The sequence below is a fragment of the Equus przewalskii genome, chromosome 19 (assembly GCF_037783145.1).
Source record: "Equus przewalskii isolate Varuska chromosome 19, EquPr2, whole genome shotgun sequence".
NCBI lineage: Eukaryota > Metazoa > Chordata > Mammalia > Perissodactyla > Equidae > Equus > Equus przewalskii.
The window spans coordinates 7,316,665-7,343,152 of NC_091849.1; the positions used below are offsets into that span (position 1 = coordinate 7,316,665).

At 46.8% G+C, this 26,488-nt stretch overlaps 1 long non-coding RNA gene across 1 annotated transcript in view; it reads right to left on the reverse strand.

The window, feature by feature from the left end:
- Window positions 1-1,736: 1,736 nt before the first annotated feature.
- LOC139077234 (uncharacterized) overlaps window positions 1,737-26,488 on the reverse strand; it is a 34,574-nt gene continuing 9,822 nt past the window's right edge. The window contains exons 3-4 of the long non-coding RNA XR_011529563.1: window positions 18,521-18,715; window positions 1,737-8,157 (exon numbers count right to left, since the gene is read on the reverse strand). This is a non-coding gene — a long non-coding RNA (uncharacterized lncRNA). The remainder of the gene's footprint in view (window positions 8,158-18,520; window positions 18,716-26,488) is intronic.

A 26,488-nucleotide genomic window follows, 5' to 3' on the forward strand; every position in this document is an offset into this window, starting at 1 on the left:
GAGGTGGCAGCAAGGGCAATCCAAGGGCCACAAGCAGAGGAATGGCATGCAACCACCTGGGCAGCCAGAGCATGCTCAGCACCCAAGGGAAGGGAAAATCAAAGGGGAACAGCGGGGTGGCCAAAGGCCCCATAGTTCATGTCTAGCTCCCTGAGTAGCAAGAGCTACTCCTGCTCTGGAAGAGATGGTGACCCAATGGGAAATGCTTCTGCAAAGGACAGAAAGAGCCTGTGTCGGGTGAGGGTGGGAGAGAGCTCTGAAGAGGAGGCAGCCTCTCGAGCACCTTTCTGGATGCAGCGTGCAGTCTTTGAACCGTGCCTGGCACACAGTCGGTGCCCACTAAATAGACATGCTCCCTGGTTTCCCTGCCTGCCGGCCCCTCCAGGCCCCAGATTCTTGACTTTGCTCTCTGTTGGGTCCCCCTAGTTCGAGTACTTCTCCTTTACACATGCTTGTGTAGAAATCCTTAAGGCAGAACTTTGCAGTGAAAGAATTAGTTTAAAAATGATTGACAGAAAAAAAAAGATTGAACTCCCATTTAGGTGCCATTCTCAAGCTAACATAATTATGGAGCCAGAGAACAGATGAGTGGTTCCCAGGGCTTAGGGATGGAGGTGGGTGTCCTGGGGTGGGAGACATCCTTAGGACGGAACGGTTCTGTATCTGAACTGTGGAGGTGGTTACAAGCATCTACCGCCAGTTTAAGGGGATAGGACTGCACAGAAGTATATAGACAAACACCTGCCTGGAAAACTGGTGAGATCTGAATATGCTCTGTGGGTTGCACCAATGTCAACCTTCTGGTTTAGATTTTAAATCTAGCTCTGCAAGTTGTTACTATTGGGCAAAACTGGATGAAGTATACGTGGGACCTCCTCGTCCATTGTTTTGCAACTTCCTGTAAATCTATAATTATTTCATGATATATTAAAAAAATTTTTAAATGACTAAATCCACAGGAATGAATTATGTTTGCAATTTGCTAAACAGTTAAGGTAGGCACAAATGGATGCATAGACAAAGTCTAAATAACATGCACTGTTTTGTTCTGATAGTAACTTTCCACATATCCCTCACTAAGGGGTTGGGAAAACCCTTATCCAGTGCCATGACTTTACAAAACACTCTGCATATTGCAGTCGCTGTAAAGAATATCTGCTGGAGTTGTGCAGTATACAACCTGTGCAGCAATACACAGCAACCCCGCCTTTATCTAGCTACTGCAAAGGGATGTATCTCAGTTGCTGATTCTTTTTGTTCACCACCCTGGTTTCAAGATGTATTTCTGTATCTCAAACTGCTCCATCTTTCCAGCCAGGCTGGATTGCATTTTTGTATCAGTATTGATATTCCAATACAGAGAATTCTCAGTTTCTCACTCTTCATCTTCAGACATTGTAATAGAATTTTTATTCATTTATTCAATACCATTCTATTGTGTATTTACTATGAGCTGTAAAGACTGATTTCTGTGTTGTGTTACTCCAACCACTGTGGACCATAATTCACACGGACATCCATGCAACGTTGTAGTTGAAGGCGCTTCACGCTCCTCTACTGGCTGCTCTGCAAAATGCTTTCTAACGAGAAATGGCTTCTCTCTGTAGCTCTGGTAGAGATCTAATTCCCTAACTTGTTAGCAGAAAGAGAACTTCCGGTGTGAAAGCTACCTGAAACAGACTCCCGACTATACAGAAGTTGATTCTGTATCTCTGTATGAGTTGGACCATCAACTGTGGCTGGTATTGCACTTTTATTGTTCAACAATTACAACCTATTGGTGTGTGGGCCATACGCAATTATGCTGTTCACAGCAGGGCTGGTCGCAGAACAAGCCCCCTGCAGACTCAGCGAGGGGAACAGACAGAGACAGGTGAGTAATGTGCCCAGGTGAGGAGGTGGTGGCAGGGGTGGTGCTGGGAAGAGGGTGGGTCAGGTGAGGTGGTGCGGGAGCTGGTGATTCACAGCTGCCTTTTGTCGGGAGGGGTGGGGCAGGGGTGGAGCTCGCCTGGGCAGCGGAACCCACACCCAGCGCAGGTTCTTTCCTGATCGGCTCCTCCCGCCTCCAATTTCCCATCAGACACAGGTGCAAGGGATGCACAAAGCCTGCTTCCTGAGCAGCGAGCTGGGACAAAGCCAGCAGGTGATCTCAGGGTCTGGCTCTTTCCCCAGGCTCCTGAAAGCACATTCGCCATGAAGGTTTAGAGATGAGCTGAGAGGGGGCTGGCCCAGGTAATCTTCAAGCTCCAGGGTGTACACATTTTCCTGGAGCAACTTTGATCTCAACACACAAACACACACACACACACAGTCCCACACACGCACCTGAGATTACCAATCACCAACCCCCCGGCCCCCAACACACATGCACCGGTCCTACTCCTGATCAGGCCTGAGCCAAGAAAGAGGTGGAGGGGCTAAAATAGTCTTTTCCCAGCCTTTAGGGAGGAACGTAAAAGAGGAAGGGGAGAAGCAGACTGAAAGAGAAGACTACCTCAACGCCACCAAGCCAAGCTTGCGAGTAAAGGCTGCATAACTGTTTTAGAAAAGGACAAGGAAAAACTCCTCTGATCCTTAACCATCAGACAAGTTTGAATCCTAGCTACATCACTACTAGCTGTGTGACCTTGGGCAAGTTTCTTTACCCCTCTGGGCCCCACTCTCCTCATCTGTAAAACGCAGATGCTGCTGCAGCTGCTGATACTCACCTCATGGGATTTGGGAGACTTGAATGGGTTAATACACAGGAAAACACAGAGAAGGCCTGGCCCACAGGAGCGCACTCGGCGCACCGAGACCACTCTCACGAACTGGGCCGGAAACCTCTTCACACTCCCAGCTCCCATAGAGATTCCGTTTTCTCTGCTTCTTCCTGCCTTCCACCTCCTTGCATTCTTTCCAGGTCCCTTTCGAGCGCCTTCTTCCCCATCCCTTTTCCCCTAAGAGGCAGCCCTGTCTCATAATTAAGAGCAAGGCTTCGAAGACCGATGGAGTGGATTCAAGTCCTCGCTCCCCACATCCTCGCTGGGGCAAGCACTGGCCTTCTTAAGCCTGGGTCTCCTCACCTGGACCCACGCCCTGCAGACTGTCTCCCAGACCTAGTCGCAGCCTCAAGGACTCGGGTGATGGATGGAAGTGCCTGGCCCTGCGTAGGGACTCAGCAGACGGAGGTGTCCCCTCAGGGGCTCCCTTCCACTGCACCAGATCCCCCAATTCTGCTGTCACTCCCCATCTCCCTGTCCATTCTTCTTGTCCTCCGGCTAAGAACAAGAGTGGCCATTTGTGGGCATCCATTGCCTTCCCAGCGCTGTGCTGAGAACTTTTCTCCCTGGAATCCTCAAATAACCCCGTGACTTAGGACCTGCCCTCCTCCAGAGCCCCCTCTGTCTTTCCCAGGGAAAAGGCTGAAGTTAACGGTGGGTTGCTCTGAAGATCTGAAGCACTGTGGGAAAGGCAGAGGAAGAGACGGAGGAACATTTAATGGGCGACCGACACACCCAGTTTGCCCCAGATTAAGGGGTTTCCCAGGATGTGGAAATTTCATTGCTAAGACTGGGCAAGTCCTGGGCAACAGGGATGGCTGGTCAGGCCAACAGTCCAGTCATCCATGATGCCCAGGATCCCCAGAAAATATCTGTTGCTGCTGTCACAAAGGCTCAGAAACCAAAGTGACAATTTTAGGAAGGTACTTAACTCTCTGAGCCTCAGTTTCTGCATCCATAAAATGGGGAGAGCAATGGCTACCTTCTCACAAGGCTGTCACTGAGATGAAAAGGGGTCAAGCGCATCGAGCATCTGGAGCAGTGCCTGTCCTGCCGTGAGCCCCAGAGGGGTCAGCATCCAGCCCTGGACAGCACTCTGGGTCCCACGCGATCGGCCTGGGATGTGCCTGGTCCTGCCGGCTGCCACCCTGGGCTCCTTACTTACTCTCTCCAAATCTCAACTGCTCACCTATCAAATCGGTACAATGGGGAGGTTAAATCAATTACATAAAGCTTGTCTTCCAGTTCCAGGCCCTCAGGTCCCCTCCCCTCTGCAATATTCATCTCTCCATAGTCTTTAGGGAAGAAGAAAAAGAGGAAGGGAGAGAGCTGGCTATAAAAGACTTGCCAGGACTCCGCTGACCAGGCCTGTGGGTAAAGAAAAGCCTGCATAATACTTTTTAAAAGGAAGAGGATGAAACCCAAGACTCAGACTGGCTGGAAAACCCCAGTCCCACTCATCCTTCACCCCCAGATAAGGAAGTCTCAGCCGAACGATGGTGGAAGGGACTTTGCGAGGGAGGGGCAGGTGATGAAGAGAGGGTGTTGGAAGTGCCCCACCTCAGCCCGGTGCTTGGGTCTGAAACTCTGGATCATCAGCACAGACACATCTGGAGGGATGCAGGGAGGGGACGCAAAGCCACTGCCCTTGGTTGGCAGAGGGCACACGGCCCAGGCATCTCTGTGAAAGCATCTGGCCCCATTCCATTATTGCGACCTGGACCCACGGTGTCCCTGGCCCCCGTGCTGAGGGTGTGTTTCTCTTTTCTCCTTCTGGGCCTTGGGGTTGTCTGGCCCCACAAAGGAGGAAATGCTCTGGCAGTGGTCTCAAAGGACTTTATGCGAAGGTCAGTGGTTCAGACGTTGCTATTTTTTAACATTTATTAAATGCCAGTGCCATGCTGAGCCCATGGAGAGGCAGAGGTAGGCAGAGGGGGCGGGCACGCCGCTCTCCGAGCAGATAAACAAGTGCATGGCGTTCCAGAACTCTGAGGGAAGATGCCCTGAAAGCCCGTAGCTGGAGCAGCTCGGGCCCTGCGGTCACCTTTAGGGCGTTCTCCAAGATTACCACTCCTGCTCTTAGCGACGGGAGGAATCAGAGTCCAGGGGCTTTTTGGCTGCGGCTGTGACGCTCAGCCATCAACACCGGCATCGCCAGCCACTCCCCAAATGACATGCTTTGCTTCTGAGGGCCCTTTTGGCTCCCTTCTCCCAGGCGCTTGGTAATAAAAGAACAGCTGGAGGCAGCGACAGCGCAGTGTTCTTCCCAGTCACCCTAACCTGGAACTCAGCCTGTCCCTCCCCCGGGGCTAGGAGGGCGCAGCATTTAGTTTGACCCAGAAGGAAAAGCCATCACTTTGGGAAGGGGTCAGGGGAGTGCAGCAGGAGGGGTCAGCAGAGCCGGGTAGAGGGGCCGGGCTAGAGGAATGAACTCCATGGGTTTCGTTGCCTTTCATCCACCAGCTCCCCCTTACCACTGTCCCAGGGTGCACTCACCTCCCTGGGGGCAGGATGGAAACGCACAGGGTGGGGGGCTGGGCGGGCAGAGCGGGCAGCCCCTGAGCTCTCTGGTGAGCAGGGCTCTGAGGGGAAGCTGGGTTTAAGCCCCAGCCATACCTGACTTGGGACAAGTTATTTCTCCTCTGGGCTTTACTTTCTTCATCTGTAAAATAGGCTGGAGTGTGATGGGTTTACAAAGGTCTTTTGTGCTCTCTAATTCAGCAACATGAGCAGAGTCTAGCTACGCGTGCCCCCTGAATTTCTGGTGGGGGGACGGAGGCTGAAGATGAGGATGTGATGAGAGGACTGTCTGTGGGATTCTCCCATGAGAAAAGCTCTTCCTCATCTCCCCGTCTCTCCTTACTCACTTGCACAGCCTTGCCAGATCTGGGTTTGGCACCGGAGGTCCCTATGCCCCAGCACACATCCTTGCTCACCTTCCAGTGATTCACAGCAGCCTGGGACAGGGTGCCCTAAAGCATGCCTGCAAGTCCGTGCCCATCGCCCCTTCCCCAGATGCCATGGCTGGGAGCTGGCCAGGTTGTCAGCTGTTCCTGAGCCCGAGGAGCTCCTTGAGTTACAAAACGGAGAGGACATGGAAATTGAAACAGGAGAAGCAGCGAGCGGGGGCCAGAGGGCTCCTGGGGCAGCTGTGGAAAGACAGCCCTGCCAGAGGGACCACATTATTTATTGGTTCTCTGGGGGAGACATATATGGTTAGGAAAAGAACCTCTTCATATCACAAGACACAGGCTTGCTTTTTCGTGGCTCACCAAAGTACCACCAAATGTACTCAAAGACAATTGCCAGGCGTGGGAGGCACCTAACAATCACATGTCAGCATCACTGTTATTTTTTTCAAGCATCTCACAGGATGCAGGGTTCAGAGAAACAGCATTTCCATTTCACACCAGAGAGGGAGGCGCCCCACTGAAGGGAAGGGTCTTCCTCAGGGCCACCCATCTCGGCCCCCCAGGCTCAGCGAGAGCCCTGTCTCAGCGAGCAGTCGTGCATTCCTGGAGCCCCAGCCACGCTCTCTCTACCCAGGGAAGGGATGAGAGCAGCCAGGGCTGGGATATTTCGAGAAACAAAGGGAATTAGCCCCTCAAAAAAAGCCCAACGCATTCCCACCCCTCCACAAACTACCACCCTGGACTGTGCAGAGGAGAAAGGCTGGGGGCGGAGGGCTGCTGTGTGGGGGAGCAGGAGGAAGGCTGGCCAGTTGGAAATGATGTCATGTGGCCGCAGCTAAAAAAACACTCTGCTGTGGAGCACTGGGGCGTAAATGCCATGTGAGTTGCTGAGCTGGGGAGTGGGTTCCACCAGGTTGGATCAAGTGGCTGCTTTCCTGGAAACTGGGCTTCTGGTTGCTAGGGCTGATAGGGCGGGGAAATGCTAGCCCTGGTGTTCACGGGAAAACATTTTGACATTGAAGAAGAGCTGGGACATGCTAACTGTTGAGAAAAAACAGAGCAACCCTGGCTTCGTGGCTGCAGCTACCAGCCCTGCAGGACTCGGATTACCCACCCAAGGATGCAGCGAGCCAAGGAATCGAACGGTGCGTGCTCCTGAGACCGTGGGACAGAAATCCCAAAAGGATCCACCACCCACTGTGGGTCTGCTGCACCCTGTCTTCTCCCAGTGTCCCCAAGCATCCAGCCTCCACTCTGGATGGCTGTGGGTCCTTCCACCACACATGTGCAGCCAGCCCCCCTGGGACATGACTCCAGGCCCCATCAGCCAGGCACTGGACATTCGCTGAAGCAGCAGCACCTCAGACTGCTGTGGTCCAGGGAAAGATAGCCCAGTGCAATTAGGGGTGTTCTGCAGCAAGGCTCAGGAAGCCCCTAAGTGGAACAAAGTTAGCACCACAAGTGCGGCCCAAAGGGCAGTGGCCTTGGAGCCTCGCTGCAGTTCTGTGCTGGAGGTCGGGGCCATGGCACAGTCTCAAGGGGAAATGGTTTTCGTGATTCAGGAAATAAAATCCTTTGGCAGAGAGCCAGGGCCAGCCTGATTTGCACTGATTTCTGCCCTATAACAAACAGCGTTGTTACCAGGTGCCTTTACATTTCCTCCTAATCTGATCAGAGTACAACTCCCCTGGACGTGCAAAGTGCAGGCCCTCTATTGGAAGCTCCAAATGCCACCATTTTCTGCCTGCCCCAATCCTCCAACACGAGGACTAATGATATCACCTGTGGGCATCTGCGAGCTCTCACAGAGGCTCAGAGAGCACTAACTGAGCTCAGCAGGCAAGATCCAGATGCTCGGTGAGCGGAGCCCCCTCCACCCCCTTAAAGGCACTGCCCTTTAAGTTGTCCTGGGAGCCTGATGCCCAGTTCCTTTCCCCTCAGCATCTATTTCTGCTCTAACAATGGAAGTGAAAGCCTGTGGGTCCCTCTACTTCTCTGTGATTCTCTGATCACCACCAATACTCCCTAGAGAAATGATTGTGCTCCAGAGGGGCCTGGAATAATGGAGGCAGGAGAGAGAAGAAGAGAAAGGGAGATGAGAAAAGGAGAGGCAGTGATACAAGATAGGAAAATGAGGATGTGGACGTAAGGCAGAGGGGCACACCACTACACAGGAACCCATTGGGATGTATTTAGGACACAAAGTCAGATAAATTTAAATTTTAAAAAAAAGATTTAAAAGAAAGTAGGAAAAGGGTCTGGCCTGGTCGTGCAGCGGTTAAGTTTGCATGTCCTGCTTCAGCGGCCCAGGGTTTGCTGGTTCGGATCCTGGGTGCAGACCCAGCCACCACTTGCCAAGCCATGCTGTGGAGGCCTCCCACATATAAAGTAGAGGAAGATGGGCACGGATGTTAGCTCAGGGCTGAGTCTTCCTCAGTAGAAAGAAGAGGATTGTCAGCACATGTTAGCTCAGGGCTAATCTTCTGCAAAAAAAAATAAATAAATAAAGACATTGGGGAAATACTAAAAAGTTGAAGGGAAAAAAATTTGGCCAGTTAGAAACAAGGTTTTATATATGTATACACACACACACATAGGTATATATAGATATATACATACACACATTAAATATACACACACAAAGATGCATATAAATATATGAAAGTGAGCAAAAGAAATAAAAACCAAGAAGTAAACATTTAATTAGAGCAATAATTTTTATTCCAGAAAGCTAGGAATAAGTACCTTGCAAATTTAAAGAATTTTAAATGGCAGATAATCATAAATATAATAGTATTAATAGTATTGAACACTTTACAGAATTAGAACAAAGAATCCTAAAATTCATATGGGGCAAGAAAGACCCCGAATTGCTAAAGCAATCCTGAGAAAAAAGAACAAAACGGGAGGCATCACAATCCCTGACTTCAAAACATACTACAAAGCTACAGTAATCAAAACAGCATGGTACTGGTACAAAAACAGGTGTACAGATCAATGGAACAGAATTGAAAGCCCAGAAATAAAACCACACATCTATGGACAGCTTATCTTTGACAAAGGAGCTGAGAGCATACAATGGAGAAAAGAAAGTCTTTTCAACAAATGGTGCTGGGAAAACTGGAAAGCCACATGCAAAAGAATGAAAATTGACCATTCTTTTTCACTATTCACCAAAATAAACTCAAAATGGATCAAAGACCTAAAGGTGAGACCTGAAACCATAAGGCTTCTAGAAGAAAACGTAGGCAGTACACTCTTTGACATCGGTATTGAAAAGGATCTTTTTGGACACCATGTCTTCTCAGAGAAGGGAAACAATAGAAAGAATAAACAAGTAGGACTTCATCAGACTAAAGAGCTTCTTCAAGGCAAATGAAAACAGGATTGAAACAAAAAAACAACCCACTAACTGGGAAAAAATATTTGCAAGTCATATATCTGGCAAAGGCTTAATATCCATAATATATAAAGAACTCTCACAACTCAACAACAAAAAATCAAACAACCTGATCAAAAAATGGGCTGGAGACATGAACAGACATTTCTCCAAAGAAGATATACGGATGGCCAATAGGCACATGAAAAGATGCTCATCATCGCTGATCATCAGGGAAATGTAAATCAAAACTACACTAAGATATCACCTTACACCCATTAGAATAACAAAAATTTCTAAAACTAATAGTAACAAATGTGGGAGAGGTTGTGGAGAAAAAGGAACCCTCATACGCTGCTGGTAGGAATGCAAACTGATGCAGCCACTATGGAAAACAGTATGGAGATTGCTCAAAAAATGAAAAATAGAACTACCGTATGATCCAGCCATCCCACTACTGGGTATCTATCCTAAGAGCTTGAAGTCAGCAATTCCGAAAGTCCTATGCACCCCAATGTTCATTGCAGCATTATTTACAATAGCCAAGACATGGAAGCAACCTAAGTGCCCAGCAACAGACGAATGGATAAAGAAGATGTGGTACATATATACAATGGAATACTACTCAGCTGCAAAACAGAACAAAATCATTCCATTTGCAATAACATGGATGGACCTTGAGGGAATTGTGTTAAGTGAAATAAGCCAGTTAGAGAAGGATAATCTCTGTATGACTCCACTCATATGAGGAATTTAAAAATGTGGACAAAGAGAACAGATTAGTGGCTACCAGGGGAAAGGTGGGGTGGCGGGTGGGCACAAAGGGTGAAGTGGTGCACCTACAATACGACTGACAAACATTAATGTACAACTGAAATTTCGCAAGATTGTAACCTATCATTAACTCAATAATAAAAAAAATTTTTTTTTAAAGTATTGAACAGTAATTTCCATGCTTTTTTGTCAAGAAAAAAAATTAAACAGTATAATATATTGATTGTATTGACAAATTTTATCTACTTGCTTCCCTTTTAATTTATTAGAAACGTTATGAAGCATAAAAACAAAATTTTAAGAAAATACTTTAATAATTTAAAATATTTTATCAACCACATGAAAAGTTTTATAAGTAATATATTCTTTGTGAGAACACTGTGATTGAATAATCTTAATTATTTTTGATACCTTGCTTTAGCATTTTATGATACAGTAATTTGAAGGTCATATTTTGATACTTGATTTTAATGACTGTCCTAAATGAAAAATAGGGCTTACTAAGGTGTTTAGGTCCAAATGGGGATCTTGGTACTCGTTTTTTAATCCTACCTACCACTGCGGCAAAAGTTTATTAGAATTTGGTTGGTAAGTATCAGTCTTACCAAATGTTGATTGGCTGTTAGTAGAGATTAATCAGAAATTGTTGTACTTTATACTTTAACAAATGGCTTCAAAACCCATTGAAATTTCTCATTCAAAAGATTGGGGGCAGAACAGAAAATTATTTTTCCGTATTTTTAAAGAATCCAGGCATGAGATTTTATATTTAACAACTGTCATTTTCAGCTAAAAGAACAAAGTAATGAAGGAGGGAGGGAGAGGGCGCAGGGAAAAAGAAAGGAAGGAAAGAAGGAAAGAAAGAAAGAAAAGAAAAGAAAAAATTGCAAGCATTGGAATAGTCTCAAAGATCTGTTTTTAACAAGCTCTCTCCACAATATGATTTTCTTTTGAAAATCAATTGTTCTTTCACTCATTGTTAAAATGTCCCTTTGACTTTGAAGGTACTTATTAGGATGTTCTTAATTTCTCAAGATGAGTTTCTACATAGCTTACAACTGACAGCCGCTTACCAGACGGCAAAGGTCAGAGATTTTGGAACACACATCTTCAGGTTTGACAACTCTTTGCCTCAAGTAAATCTCTATTTGGAATAAACATTTCATATCTACTTCTCATTTCATTAAAAGTATCATCAGATTCTACTTTTTAAAAGTCAATTTTTAGCCACATTGATGATCCCCTTATAGCACGTTGACAGCAAAGTGCATGAGAACGTCACGGTCAACCTCTCAACTCGTCAAATCCCCTCTCTCCTCACAGGGCCCTAGTACCGTGTGCAGCCCAGTGAGACTGCCAGTGTCAATCCATATACTTTATATTAATCAACCTTAACGTATTTCATAATTTTAGTTTAAAATAAATATAAATAGGAGTTCTAAAAAATTTTCCACCCATGACACCCTCAGGAGACCGAGCGCTCTTTGGCAACCCCCTGCCTAGGGGAGAGCATCCACTGAAGGGCATGGGCCTTGGCTGCTCAACGTCCAGATCCCACCTGGGCCATTACTGCTGTGTGACCCTGGACAAGCCCCCTGAGGACTCTGTGCCTTGGTTTCCCCAGCTACAAGAGGGAAATAATAAAGTACCTGTTCAGGAGCGGGAGGCGGGGTCGGTGACAACTAAATGAGATAATTAATCCACGTAATGCTCTTAGAACACTTCCCAGCTAATAGCAGAGACTCAACAATGTTGACTGTTATTATTATCATATGGGAGAATTCTATGTCTTTCTTTATCCTGGAAGCACCTGGAGGCTAAGAAACTAGTTAGAGCACTGTTTCAATCATCCAAGTAAGGGACAATGGCAGCCAAAACCAAGAATGTAGCAGTGGGCTTGGAGAGAAGGAGAAGGACTTAAGAGGCACTTGAGAAGTTGAATCAACAGACTTTGGAAGTGATATAACACGGGCATTGAGGAGAAGGGAAAGAGCAGTCAAGTGTGACCTGGAAGTCTCTAGCCTGTATGATGGAGTATTAACTGAGGAAAGGAAATAAGGGAGGTCCAAGAGTAGTGGGAAATAATAATTAACTGAGTACTTAGTATGTGCCAAGCAACATCCTAAGTGTTGTTCATGTATCAAGTCATTTAATCGTCATAAAAACCCCATGAGAGAGCTGTTATCCCCATTTTACAGACGATAAGACTGAGTCATGGAGAAGTCCGTAATTTCTCCAAGGTTACACAGCTAATATGTGGCCAGGCTGGGATTTGAACCCAGGCTGTCCATCTCCAGAGTCCACAACCTTCCTAAAAGATGATGAGTTCAGTTGAGCTTAAGGGACATCTGAGAGGCTATGAGGAGTAGTCAGTTGACTACGGCAGTCTGAAACTCCGAAGAGAGGTAAGAGAGAGCAACTGAGCTAGAGATTTCAGACTTAGGGGCATAGATCGGGGACTGTAGTCATGGAAGTTGACAGAGAGACTGCCACATGAAAAGAGGAGAGAGCCTTTGAGAATTCTCTGGGGACATGAACGCTGCCAGTCACCCACAGGGGCCTAAATGTTGGGTCCTTTTCATTGTGGACATGTACATATCACAATGACTTTATGTGGGAGATTTTCGGCCAGATTTGAGGAAGCTACCATCATCTTGGTGGGAGTCACACCTTTCACTACAGTAACCAGAAAGCCAGACACTCACTGTCTCTTAGTCCTTGAGGCCGGGCCTGAGCAGACAACCTGCCTGGCCCACCCAAGGCTCCCCCTGGGACACTGAGCCTGTAGCAAGTGATGCAAAGGCAAAGGACAGTGTTGGATGGATTCTACCTGTGGCAATGCCATTGGTGTCCTGCAGTGGCAGGGGGTGGCCATGGCCAGTGTCTGGAAGCAGCATCCCTCTAACCTGGGGCTGTGTTCTGGCTGTCCATCTGCCCTTGGTTTCCACTCATTTTCTCAGCCTTGTTCTCTAGTCTTTCTGTCTGCCCAGTGACTTCCTGACGGACTCCCCTAAATTCTCTTTTCTACAGTCACTTTCTCCTGTTTAACCTCGCTCTTTTGACAGGTACAACACCAATCCGCCACTCCTTAGATCAGTCTATTTTGCTTGCACTCCTTTATAACCTTTATAATCGACTAGGGAAGTAGCTACATATTTTCACCTAAAAGCGCCCCCAAGAAACAATCACCTCTGAAATTTGGTTGTGGGACAAAATACATCTGTAAAGAATGATTGTCCTTTATCATAACGGTCATCCAAATGTACAAATGTAACAGGTGTGAATTCTTCCACCACACCTGGACTATTGTAAAAAATGCCATTCAAATTTCTTAATTAAATTAAATCCTAGTTCCAGCCCCCATGCTCTGGACTGAAAGTTTGTGCCACCTCCCCCTCAAATTCATATGTTGAAACCCTACCCCCCAGTGTGATTGTATTTAGGAGGTGGGGTCTTTGAGAGGTAACTAGGTCATGAGAGTAGAGCCCTCATGAATGGGATTAGTGCCCTTCTAAGAAAGACAGGAGAGGGCTCTCTCTTGTGCTCTCTCTCTCTCTCTCTCTGCCTCTCCACCTCTCCCCAGCCTGCGTAAGGATACAGCAAGAAGGTGGTTATCTACAAGCCAGGAAGGGGATCATCACCAGACAGTGGATCTGTGGGTGCCTTGATCTTGGACTTCAGCCTCCAAAACTGTGAGGAATAAATGTCTGTTGTTTAAGCCACCCAGTCTATGGTATTTTTGTTATAGCAGCTTGAACTGACTAAGACACTCCACTTGCCAAGGTTGGTTAAAATGGTTGGTTAAAATATTAGACAATATTCATGCCCCACCATCCTGTAGCACATGGTAATCCCAGGGCTCACTTGCTTCAGAGAAAAGGGGAAGAACCCTTCTTCCATCCTGAGTGGCCACTATTTCTTCTTTGCTGCCCAGTGCCACTGCTCGGGCTGGATCTCCCCATCTGTCATGCCCTGCCACCCTGGGCAGGCTGCAAGGATGCTCCCTCACCACTGTTGTCTCCTTGCCAACATTCCTAAGGCCGCAGTGCATGCTGGCCAACCTCACTGTCGCATCCACCCCAGATGCCCAGAAGGGCTGGCTGTCAAGGAGTGCCCTCGTCTAGTGACCCATGAGTCCCAGCCGTCCTCTTCCCCAGCCGTTCCACAGCCTCTCGACTCTCAGTGCCCACAGGGCCTCCTGTGCATGTGGCCTACACCTCTTCAGGGAATCCAGCTTCTTGCCCCTGCAAGATCTCAGGATGTGCGAGGGGATTGTCTCCAGGTGTCAAGAGAACAGAGAACACAAGAACTCCACAAAAGAAAGCCCCATGTTTTCACCTGTGGAGAAGAGGAAATTACCTCTTTCTTTTGCTAACATGTCTCCTAGGGAAGGGGATGAATAAACGGAAAATAAAATACCTCAATTCCAGAGCTGAGATGGCAAGAGCCCTAAAAACACAATTTATTTTTAATAAGGATTACTTATGATATAAAATGTGCATTAGTTGATGTCCTGGCTTCAAGCAAAAGAAATCAACTCATTCTAGCTTAAACAAAAAGTGGGCAATTTTTTTAAGAAAATGGGTATCTTGTCAAAACAGAAATGGAGCCAGACCTCTGAAAAGACGGAACCAGAAACTGGAAGGTTGCCAAAACCACAGCAGTATTTTTATGTCCCTCACCTGTGCTTTCCACTGCACACCTGCTTCATTTTTCTCTCTGCAGACTAGTTGAGCTGTCTCAGCTCCCAGAATATATACGCAGAATGTGTTCATAGCTCCCAAGTGTATGTACTTCAGCACCCACCTGGGGAAAGAGTCACCCCATCAATCTTTGTTTCTCTCTCCCCCTTTCTCTCTCTCCCCACTCCCATCTCCCCACCAACTCCCACCCATCCCTACCAATCTCCAAACTCCTAGGGAAGGAACTCTGATGGGCCCAGCTGTTCTCTCTCCCTGATCCAATCAACTGTGGTCAGGAGGACAGGCTGCTCATATTGCACAGACTCTCAAAAGCCCAACCTCAAAGCTTGAAAGAGTCGTGAGTGGAAGGGGATGTAGAAACGACAGTAAAGCTAAGGATGGCATCTCATTTGGATCCCCCTAGGAGGTGCCCTGAGGCAAGGATGCTATTGCAAATAGGTTATTTGGGAGGTGGAAGCAACACCAATCAAGGAATGGGGAAGTGATGCAGCAGAGGAAGGACACCAGTAGAAGGCCTTATTAAAAGCAGCCACCGCAGTGGATGACTCTGGAAGGGAAGTCTGGGAAACCCAGCAAACTACACGCCTCACGATTATTCCACCTGAGGGTCAAGGAAGCTGGGTTTGCATCAACTCCTGAGAGTCCCTGGTGGAGGACTGTTCCTAACTGGTGTTAATTCTATAGCACTTCCAACGCGCCTTGACTATGAGAGCAGAGTGGCCTTCTCCAGTTCCAGAAAAAGCCTCAGGCAGGAGATGTAGACACCGGCAGCTGGAAGTCACTGGAGCGTAATGAGACGGTTGAGGTCCACAGACTGGGCCCTCACAGCTCCTGCTGAGGCTGTTACTGAGCGAGGCAGAGACGTCCAGGTGGACCCACTCCACCTGCTCTACACCCACCGCTTTGCTTTTTCCCCACACGTTTGTCTTTATAATCCAGCATGATGGAAACGGAGCCTCTGAGAAGCCACCAAAGGATGTCCCAGGGCTACAAGACATGGGGAAGCAGAGGTGCTATCGAAACAGGAGAGGGATTGAAAAGGCCTTCGGACCACGACTTGAAGTTTTTAAACAGAGGGAAAACCTTCTCTCAGCCTGCTCTACTGCACTATGGCAATTCAACAGGATGAGACATTAGCGCTGCACCATAGTGCCGTATGAGGTTCACGTGGCTGTGTAGACATGCGTGTGTGCACACATGTGTGTGTCTCTTATTAATGAATGCAGATTTATTTTATTTTTTTAACTGACTGCGTTATGCTGTAGATGTTTTCAAATTGGGTTCCAAAATTCTGGGTCTCCATGGAAGTATATCAATGATTCCACAAAACAAATATTTTCTGACAATCTACTTAACCTGCCTGGCATCTTCCATTGTGCTGTTTTTGTCCACTTTACACTTTTGCACTTGGTGTAAAGTTTCCACTGGAACAGGTGATGGAGTGGGCTAGTTACAGCTGCCATTTTTAAGGGAGAAAAAAAAAATAGTCTCAGGAAAGTTCAAGACTCGAAGTTTTTTATTCTCCTGGAATAGGCACACCAGGAATGTAACTTTTCTCGAGTGGTAAGAAAACCAATAGTATTGACGTCTTTAAGATAATGACAGTAGAAAAAATAGCTTCATGTTTCTTTTTATTTTTAGTTGCATAACTGATGTATCAAATATTAACAATATAGTGATGATTAAATACTCTACATGTGTGTAATAACTAAGTACTCTAAACGTGTGATCTCATATAAAATTTACTGATCACAGAAAGGCTGAGTAACTTGCCCTGGATAACACAGGTAATACATGCTGATGAGACCTTGACTTGAACACCCAGAATGCCTGGCCCCAAAGCCTGTGCCCTTAACCACTGTGCCATACTGCTTGCAATTGTCATACTTCCTGAGGGTTTCCCTTGCCTTCATCTTTGGTAGGTATCGTGCTTAGAACACTTAATATTTCAAAATTGGAAACTTTAAAAGTGAGATCTTCTCGAATCATTGTGCCAGGCCAATAAGACCCTCTCTCCTATGAATATATTGAACGGAGAAGCATAAGCTTGGAAAAGGGCTGAAGCTGGAAAAGAGGGCTCAGGAATGTGGCTGCTGCCTTTCTCCCTGGAGCTCGGGCATGGAGATGCCACAGGGAGCTTGAAAGATCTGAGAAACTGATGTGAAATCGGTGAGTAACCCTGGTCGGCTCCTAAAGGAGAGAGAGATGGAGAGGCAGCACCACAGGCAGAAGACAGTGGGCAGATGCGGAAATAAGTGTTTATTTCTGCTTCCTTCCATCCTTCATCTGCCCCTAGGTGTATCACTGCCCACATGGCTACCGCTCCAGAGGAGAAAAAACCCAGCTAACCACGGGCTGGCTGCAGACAACAGAGAGACATCAGGGTGCTGCTGGAACCCTACGAGGCTTCTAGAAATTATATCAAAAATGACAATAGGGACAGACAGGTCCCTCAATGTCTGGGTGTCCTTCTTTCCACCCCTGCTGTCACATCTCAAGCATTAAGTGGCCACAGTCAAGGGAGACGGTACTTAGAAAACAGACCTCCCAGGCAAGGGCGTAAGAAAGATAAATCTGAATTACCATCCGAGGCTCCCACGCTCCCTCTTTGAGGCTTTTTCCCCTGACTCCTCTCCACCCCACTGCCACTCCCGCAGGTCACATGCACACACATTTCTCTTTCTAAACTCCAGGAGTGGCAGAATCTAGGGCCTGAGGTTCATGTTACCAGCCAAGGCACCCAATATTCTGAGAGAGCGTGAACTTGAGGGGGAAAATGACAACAGAGGACAAGACTGTGATAAAAGAAAACAGAGGGAACAATCGATGCTAGACGAATTCTCGGTAATGAACCAGGGAAAAAAAGAACTTAAAAATAAGCTTCATGCTTTCCCTCAAGTAGATAAAGGAGAACTTGGTAATGTAAAGCAAGTAGTCACAAATGAGAACCAACTAGAGATACTGGCTATTAAAAACAAGGAGCCAGTAGATGAGGTGAAGAGCCAAATGGACCTGTCTTTCAAGAGAACAGTGAAATTAAGAATGCGTATACCCTTGGCCCAGGAATCCCATTCCAGGGTGCATATTGTAGATCAGTTTTCCACAAATATGCCTGATAATAAGAATCACCTGGCACACTTGTTAAACCTAATGATCCCAGGGCCCCTGTCAGGCCTACTGAGTCAGAATATCTGCAGGGAGGGCCCGGGCATCTGCAGGCCTCATAAGTTACCCCCACTCCCCATCTCCCCACAAAGTGATTCTTATAGCCAGCCAAGACTTCTGTCCTAGAAAAACTCTCACCCAGGTCCGCAGGGGACATGCATGAGACCGCTTATCACAAGGAGCTTGTGTAGTAGGAAACAGAAGACAAACGGGGGGACCATTTGCAGGGAAATGGATTAAAAAATACAGCCGAGAATTCCACGAAACACAATGTGCAGCTTCGAAGCATTGAACTAAGTGTACACACAGCAACACGGAGAGGCCTTTAGAAACATCTGTATTCATCAAAAAGTAAACATCAGAACAATCTCGACCGTAAAAAACCAATTATGTAAGTTTTAAACATGCACACAGATACCAAATACACTGTATCTTTTATATACATGAACAGACATGCAAATCCAGGACAGAAATTGAGCACATTTAAAGTGGTTGTCTATGGGGAGGACCATGGGGCTCAGGGATCAAATAAGGAAATACATAAAATAGAATATGACAGGGCCTCTCCCAGACCCTTCAGGGCATAAGGCCACGAACTGAGAGTGGGCTTAATTCTAATCACTGCATCTCTCTGAGTTTACAAAAAAAGGTTGCTTGTTTTTTTTAAAGCTGAAGTCAGTTCATCCTCACAGCAACATTCAGAGCGGACTATTACTTCCTTCTACCCAGACTGCCTAGTCCGCCGGGGTTTCTGGCCCTCATAAGGGCTGCTTATCGCCCATTTCCTTCCATTCTGTGAGCTCCCCATATCTTTTCAATAAATACCTTTTTTTCTTCATTAAGGTAGCAGAATCCACTTCTGTTGCTTGCCACCAAAGTACCCAAGTCGTCCTCAATGAATGGGCCCCGGGGGGAAGGTGGAAAGCCTTCTCTAGGAGCACAATTCTAGGTCAAGAGATTCAGTGGCCATTCATTCCCACGTCCACTGTCTCAGCCGCTCTGCCTTCAGGGCCACAGCTGCTGTTTGGGAGAGGCAAGAAGACATAGGTCAAGCTTCAGAGGGGACCGTTCACATCCCCACTACCTAGCGCAGGGCCTGGCATACGGTAAGGGGTCAATAAATGCCTTTTTAATTAATTACTTTGTGAATGAAAAAGCAAATAAGTGAGTTTATGATAGCTACTGTTGTCAACTTTTTAAGAAAATCTCATTTCCACCCCACCAGATGATTTGTGTTGGTAACCTTGGCATAGCACACAAAGGGCAGGAGGTTTGGGGTGAATATCTTTGTTGGACCACATTCCCAAGGGTTAGCTTCAGGGTCAGCTTCGTGGGTGAATGGCCTGTGCCATCGCCCGGGGCCCCACACACTCAGAGGTCTCCACACCTGTTGAAATGCTCTGCCTTCACCATCTTGAAATCCTTAATAATATTTTTAACAAGGAGACCTGCATTTTCATTTTTCACTGGGTCCTGCAAATCACACGGCCGGTCCTGGTTAGCCCTGGCCTAAATCATGCAGCTCACACCTACAGGAAACTCAGAAGAAGCTAGAACACCACCACTGAGCGACGGGACTGCCTGGCATCCGCCCTGATAACCTTCGTGGCCAAGGAATTTCTACTCCCAGGACAGTGCCGTTTGGCTCACGGCCTTTTCCTCTCACTTCTCTTGCAGGGCCGCAACTCCACTGAGTCCTCTCCTGGGAACACAGAACCAGCCACGCAGAGAGCAAATTTGATGGAAATTTTGGGCACAGACTGCACACACGAAGATAACTTAAGCACAGTCTCACTCTGAAATACAGCTTGGAATAGTCAGTGGGTTTCCACAAACATTTTCCATTCCATTTTCTGGAAGAGAGGTGTGTAATGTTTTGGAAAGAACATGGGTTTGGGAGTTAGGGGAGCTCACTTTGAATCTTCCTTTTTCATTTAGTCGTATAAACTTGGGCAGGCTACTCAATTTCTTGGAACCTTAAAATTTCATCTTTAAAGGAGGAAGAATCCTAAGTTTGTTGGGAGAAGTAAACTGAGATTTTTTTCCTTAAGCAAGGAAGGAAGGATGGAAGGAAGGACGGGCTAAGCACCTACATAGTCTCTGAAATGTCGTCAGCAAATGGGAACTTTGTTCCTCTGACTCTCATTTCAGAAGACATCTCCTTGGGGCACTCTGGATCTAACATCTTTTTCTCTAGTCCCCAAACACCTTAAATCCACTCTTGGACAACCCCTAAAAGTACTACTCAGGGCACAGGATATTCTGATCAAACCTATGTTGGTCAGAATCTCCCTTTCCTAGCCCATATTGTTTTGTTTTGTTTTTTTTAAAGATTGGCACCTGAGCTAACAACTGTTGCCAATCTTTTTTTTTTTCTGCTTTTTTCTCCCCACATCCCCCAAGTACATGGTTGTATATTTTAGTTGTGGGTCCTTCTAGTTGAGGCATGTGGGACGCCGCCTCAGCATGGCCTGACGAGCAGTGCCATGTCTGCGCACAGAATCTGAACCAGCGAAACCCTGGGCCTCCGAAGCAGCGCACACGAACTTAACCCCTCAGCCACAGGGCCGGCCCCCTTAGCCCATAGTCTAATCCCACACAAATATTCAGGAGTTTTCTGACTTCTTTTATTAAATACTCTTCATGCCTCCTGAACTAATTTTTCTCAGTGCTGCCAATTATTTTTACACAGCTCATACCCTCCCCAAATAACCCCCATCCTGCCGCCCACAATTCCCCCATCCACGCCTCCCTTAATAATTCTCCAGCTCTCCTGGGTGGCAGGAAGAGTAAGTTCTCATTTCCTGGCCTCCCTACCACCTGGGGACAAACACCAGCACAGAAACCACAGGGACATTTTGATAAGCACAGCCCTGGTCTGAGGGCAGCTCTCTGTTCACCTGAGTCAGTGGGAGGCAGAAAAGGCTGTTCCCTATAGAGAAAACACGGCTTGGTTTTGAATTCCTACTTGGCAGGGACCTGGATCCTATCACCTTGTCTTCCATCCTCTGCTATAAAGAGAAGAGCTGCAACGTTCGCCCGCCTCCCAGGGGGCTCAGAGAACAACCAGTAAATTGTTTGGAGTGAATGGTGTTCTTTTTATTACGTATTCGCGATTCCAGGAAAAACCAGTTCTTCTATCATGGACTGCCTCTTACAAGCAATTTAAAAAGGAGGGAGTACAGGGAAGGAGAGATAAGGAGGAATTTCTAAACCAGAAAAAAATTAAATGATTGAGTTTGTACCCAGTTTGAAATTTCATTTACCCTTGAGCAAAATGAAATTCAACCCATTCCCCAAGATATGAAAATCCTCGAAATAATGTGGTCTACAGGGAAAGAGCCGACAATGGTTTTTCAGTGCATAAAATTTCAAAGCCCGCTTTCGCTGAAGTATGAACTCGACTCTGGAGAATTATTTCAGTTTCCAGATATTGGTAATGAAGGTACCGAAGGAATCTGCTGTCTGAGTGGGGAGGTCCTTCAATCTGGAAAGAGACTCCGTTCTTATGAGTAAGGTGTTCAGTGCATCTTTTAAAAGCTGTTTCACGTCTCATTCAGCTTCTTTCTCCCCAGCCAAGTACCAGCAGCCATTTTTGCTGACTAAGCATGCCAGGAAAGCTAGGCTGGGCCTTACAGAAATCAAACACCAAGACCAGTTTTTCTTTCTTTTTTTTCCTTTGACATACTAATCTGTATTTTCTGTCCCCTTTGGTTAACTTTGTGTGTATCCACGAGTGTGGGGGAATCCTGAATGTACTTACCAGGGCAGACACGTCGTGTCTTAAAACTACAGAGATGGAACAATGAGGTGGCGTAAAAATAGAAAACGGGCCCCAGGAGAGGCAAACATGTTATTAATTCATAATTTTGCTTTGCACTTTACAATTTACAATGTGCACAAATGGTTTCATTTAATTGACTCTTTATTCTGTGGATTTCAAACGTTTTTGACCCTTATACATCTTGACCCAGTGTATGTATCACACACAAGCACGCTCAAATATTACTCTATGCAACACACTGTGTTATTTTCTGTTTTACCCATTTGACTTTTTTTAATGCTGGCTGTAACCTTCTAAAATGATTTCACAACCACTAATGGGTTGCAACCCACAACTTTCAATTACCCTTTCAGTCAGTGGGCTGAATGTTGTCTGTTGGCATGTGTTCTCTTCTCTACCTCCCTTCTTCACTGTTTCCTCAATTCTCAGGGCGAGAAGCCTGGGAACGGCACTTTCTCAACTACCTTGCCAACTGGATTCCAGTGTAGTTTCTGCCAATATGATGCCCTTGTGCAAGATTTGGAAGGCAGAAGGGAGATGGAAGGCATTCTTCCTCTAGCAGTAGCAGCAGCCAACACACAGCCTTGGTAAATGTGAGCTTTTGCTGGGGCCAGAGGTCCCTGCATGGCCCTGCCAGCACTAGCCGGGTTCTCGAGCTCTGGGTGGAAGCAGCAACTTCCTGACGCTCACAGCCACGCCAGCAAACCAAAAGCTGGTGGGATGCCTCCCAACTCTTATTCTCCCCGTCTTTGCTATGGTTTTTAATCACCTAATTCCCAGTCTAAATGCTCTTTCGCTTCAGACAGTATTAGTTTCTGGTTTCCTGACAGAAGCTTTGTTGATACAGACAGATCCTGGAAATCCCCATTTTATTTCTGCAGGAACCGAGACTTAAAGAGGTTTAAATGACTGCTACAAGGTCACACAGTAGTAAGCGGCAAATCTAAAACTCAGTCCAAGTTTTCCGATGGCAAACTCAGTTCTCGTTTTCACCACGCCACAGCTGGATATGTGTCAAATAAAACGCCTGGGTTTTTTGTTTATAGGAAGTTATACTTTTATCGCTGAATTATGGTAAAACCCTTTAAAATTTTCTCAGTTTTTTTCCTCCTCTTTATCTATCAAATTAAATTTCATTCTTTTGTGCCTTCATCAACCTACTCTGACTTTTCTTTTTTGTGACTTGCTACATTTAGAATCACTGAACTCTGCTAAAGGATGTAATTATTCTCTTGTACATCATTTTCTGCAAACTAAGTTGTTTGGAAGACAGGAATCCCATTCTAGCTTTCCTGTGGGTGTCCTACTACATTTCTTCTCTGTGACAAGCAAGTGATAGCTACTAATATATCCTGTATAATTGTCATTTTTCCAAATTTTACAGGTTACATAAAAAGATAAAGATCAATCAGCTCATACCTTCTAAATTGTCTAAGTAGGAAGAAGACATTCTCTGCAAGGCAGTCTGGGAAGAAGAGAATTTTATTCAAGGGATAAAATTCAAGGGTCCTCTTCCCAAAATGAACACAGGATGTGGTTAACCAGGAAAAGAAAGAGAAGTCCATATAACTCGGCCAACCAAGAGGGAAAATTATCCTCATTGGATTCCAACTATTTTTGCTAAACTCCTATCTTCATTTTCCCTTCATTTGACTTCGACTGTTCATCATTTTTATATTGTGAACAAGGCAATCACAAGTCCTTTGTGAAACGAGACAGGGCTAAACTATGTAAGTACTTCCATTTACCCCCAGCCTGCACTCATGTCAGGGTCTAGAAAATGTCACCTGCCACCTGGGTTGAGCCCTGACCAGCCACCTAATCCTAAAGTTGATGCCTTTCAGACCAGTGGTTCTCAAAGTGTGGTCACCAGGCCAGCAGCAGCGGCATCCCACGGGAAGCTGTTAGAAATGCATATTCTGAGGCCCTGCCCCAGATCTGAACTGGAAGAAACTCTGGGGTGGGGCCCAGCAGGTGACTCTGGCACATGCTAAAGTTGGAATCGAACCACACACTCTTCCTCCACCCAACATTCGTGGCCACTTTAATCCACCATCCTAAAGGCCCTATAAAGCAAGGGAAACCAGAATGGAACGGAGTTGGATTCAACTCCACACTCTAACATTTAGGGTGACCTTGTACAAAACTGGGGCCTAAGCCTGGGCCTCCCAATCTGCAAGACAGAAACCATCATGCTGCTCAGCTGGGCTGACCAAACATTAATAGTAAAACTCTCTCAGTGGGAGCAGCTGCTGCTTCAGTATTCTAGCAGCACTGGCTCTTCAAAGCCGTATGAAGGCATGCAGTGGTTTTCAGTGACACAGCTTACCTTTTGTCTCCGTGAGAATTTCAGCTGACAGATGAGTCAAGAAAAAAAGCTGCAATAAACATGGAGAAGCATGAAGAGTACGGTGAAGAAAGTCAAAGAAAGGACGGAGGAAAAGAAGGGATGAGAGGAAAGCGAACAGGAGAAGAAACAAAAGAGGAAAAGGAACCAGGAAAAGAAGTTGAGGACAAGTCAGGAAGGACACAAGTGAACAGGAAGTAGATGGAAGAAAACAGAAGAGGGAAAAGAGAAAAAAAGGATGAGAAGGCAGCGGAGGCAGGGCGGAGATGAAAGCATCAGGTTCAGCTGAGCTCTCTGTCCCTCCCAGCGTGAGACTCTATCTAATTACCCTGTTTCCTCCAAGCTGCTCCTCAGGCTGGAAAGTGGCCTTCTGTCTGGAAAAAGCCATAAGCATCTTACGTGCATATGTTCCACCTAATCCCTCACAGTGCGGGCCTGTGTTCCGGCGGCGGGGGCGCAGGCTCCTGCCAGCTGCCATGTGGCAGGACAGCTCACGGACGGCTAGCCTCCTATCCGGGCCACCCAAGAGCCAGCAGGGCAAATGGCACTCCCTTCCACCCAGACCCCCGCCAGGAGCAGGAAAACGGCATCTTCCTCTCCCAGTTTAAGAGCTGGGGATCAAAGTGTGTCCAGATTCTTGCTCTTTCCAGTCTCCTCACATTGCTTCCTCCCTGAGCTTTTTCTCCCTAAGCCAGCTTTGTCTGGATGGGCAAACTTCCAATTGTTTCAAATGAAAAGAGGAGAGAGAAGAGAGAGAAAGACGGGGAGAAGGAAGGAGGAGAGAGAGAGAGGAAGAGAAAGCGGAAGAGGAGAGGAGAGGAAGAGGGGAGAGGGGGAGAGAAGGAGAGAGAAGAGGGGAAAGAAGGGGAAAACTCTGTCCTTCCTTGCTCTCTAACTCTTCGACTTAAAACATAACTCCATGTGGAAACAAAGCATTTCCACACACAAGCATCACCCCACATGCAGATTTTTTCACTTTTTTTCCCTTTCTTTTTCTTTCTCTTTCTTTCTTTCCTTCAATTCTTTTTTGAAAGCAGGAATTCATTCAATCCAAGAGTCTCTTGAGGGAAGGGAACTCAGCCCGCCAGGCAAAGGACCATGATGTCTGGAAATCACACGAGGAATTAGGAGAAACCACAGCTTTGCCCAACTCACAGTGTAACATAAACATGTTCACACTTGGGAAAAGAGAAGTGAGAGAAAGAAAAGCCTCTGTAGCCAGCTCATTCGTTCCTGGTTGTCCGCCCAGGTCTGCCTTGCCACCCACCCTGCTGGCCCGAGCCCCCTAAGAAAGCGGGTCCTGCATGTGCACCCTCACAGACCTCAGCCCGCACCCTGACCGCCCCCGTCCTCACCAGACCACTCCACAAAATGAGAGGTCTGACCTACCAACCACCTCCTTGAACTGAGAGAGAAAATTCGTTAAAGAATCAGAAAAAGAGAGAAAACCATCAAATGTACAGTATATACAAAGCCGATGCACAAGGCAAGCCTTCCACGAAAGATGAGAAAGCAGAACAGGCAGCGTAACCCCACGAAGGGCGTTCGCGCTCCTGTCTTTGCTCGCTCACATTTCATTTTGGCAGCAAAAAAAGGCTCCAGAAGCATTTAAAAATGGCCCGAGCACTATGGGATGAGATGAGGGGGGATGTCAAGATCGAGGAGTGGGCTGCACAAAGGCGGCGGTCCCCTCTGCCAGAGGACTCAGTGCTGTGATGGACCGCAGTTACACGGCCCCTCTCCTAATTTCTCTCTGGCGCCTCCTTCACCGGCAGGGCGATGGTTTTCGCGTACCACCTCGAAGGAGATTGGAAATCAGTAATCTATCTTTTGCTTTTCCCCAGAAGCAGAATTCAACCGCTAGTTCAATGTGTCGGGGAAAGAGACTTTCCAGGTTCCTGTTTAAATGTCTCCAAGGAAAGATGTTTACAAATACACCAAGCTGGTGTGAGTCACTCAAAAATGCTCCGAGCATTTCAGTTCCTTTTTAAAGGCGAACAAGCACTAGCCCTTCGAGAACTGCCTTTGGGAGGGTGAGGGGTCTGCCGCCCGCCCCATAGCTGTCTCTCCTTGCTTTACCTGGCCATCTATGCAAGCAATAACTCGCTCGGAGAAAGGAGAACTCCAGCACCTCTGTGCTCCAGGCCAGCTCTCCCACACACCTCTGCCTCCACCTAACTTCTACCTAACCCTCAGGAAGGTGCCCTCCTGTGCGCCAGGGCCAGCTTCTGAGACCCACCCCCCGGCCCCCAGACACACAACCGAGAGGAGCAGTGACTTTTTTTTCCTTTAAATACAAAAAGCCACTTTCCTGCTCCCCTTCCTTAGAGCAGAAAATCCAGAGTTATTAGATAACCCAAAGCTGTACAATGTAAATGATTGACAGTTTCCCCTGGAAGATAGAAAATAGAATTACCCGAAGCCAGCGGAATTTTTAGTGTTCAAAGACTAGCTCTCAAATAACAGACTTAGGCTGGAACTTCACACATTCCGGGGTAACCGTCTATACCCCACTACGGCAGCCTGCACCTTACTAGTAAATACCCACTTCCAGAAGGCGTGGCTGAGCCTTCCTCATCCATCATTCTGGAAGGTAAGGGTCTAAGGGGAGGTTCCCAGGGGCTGTCTTGAGGTCATTGTGTTCCGGGAGCCCCTTCTTATT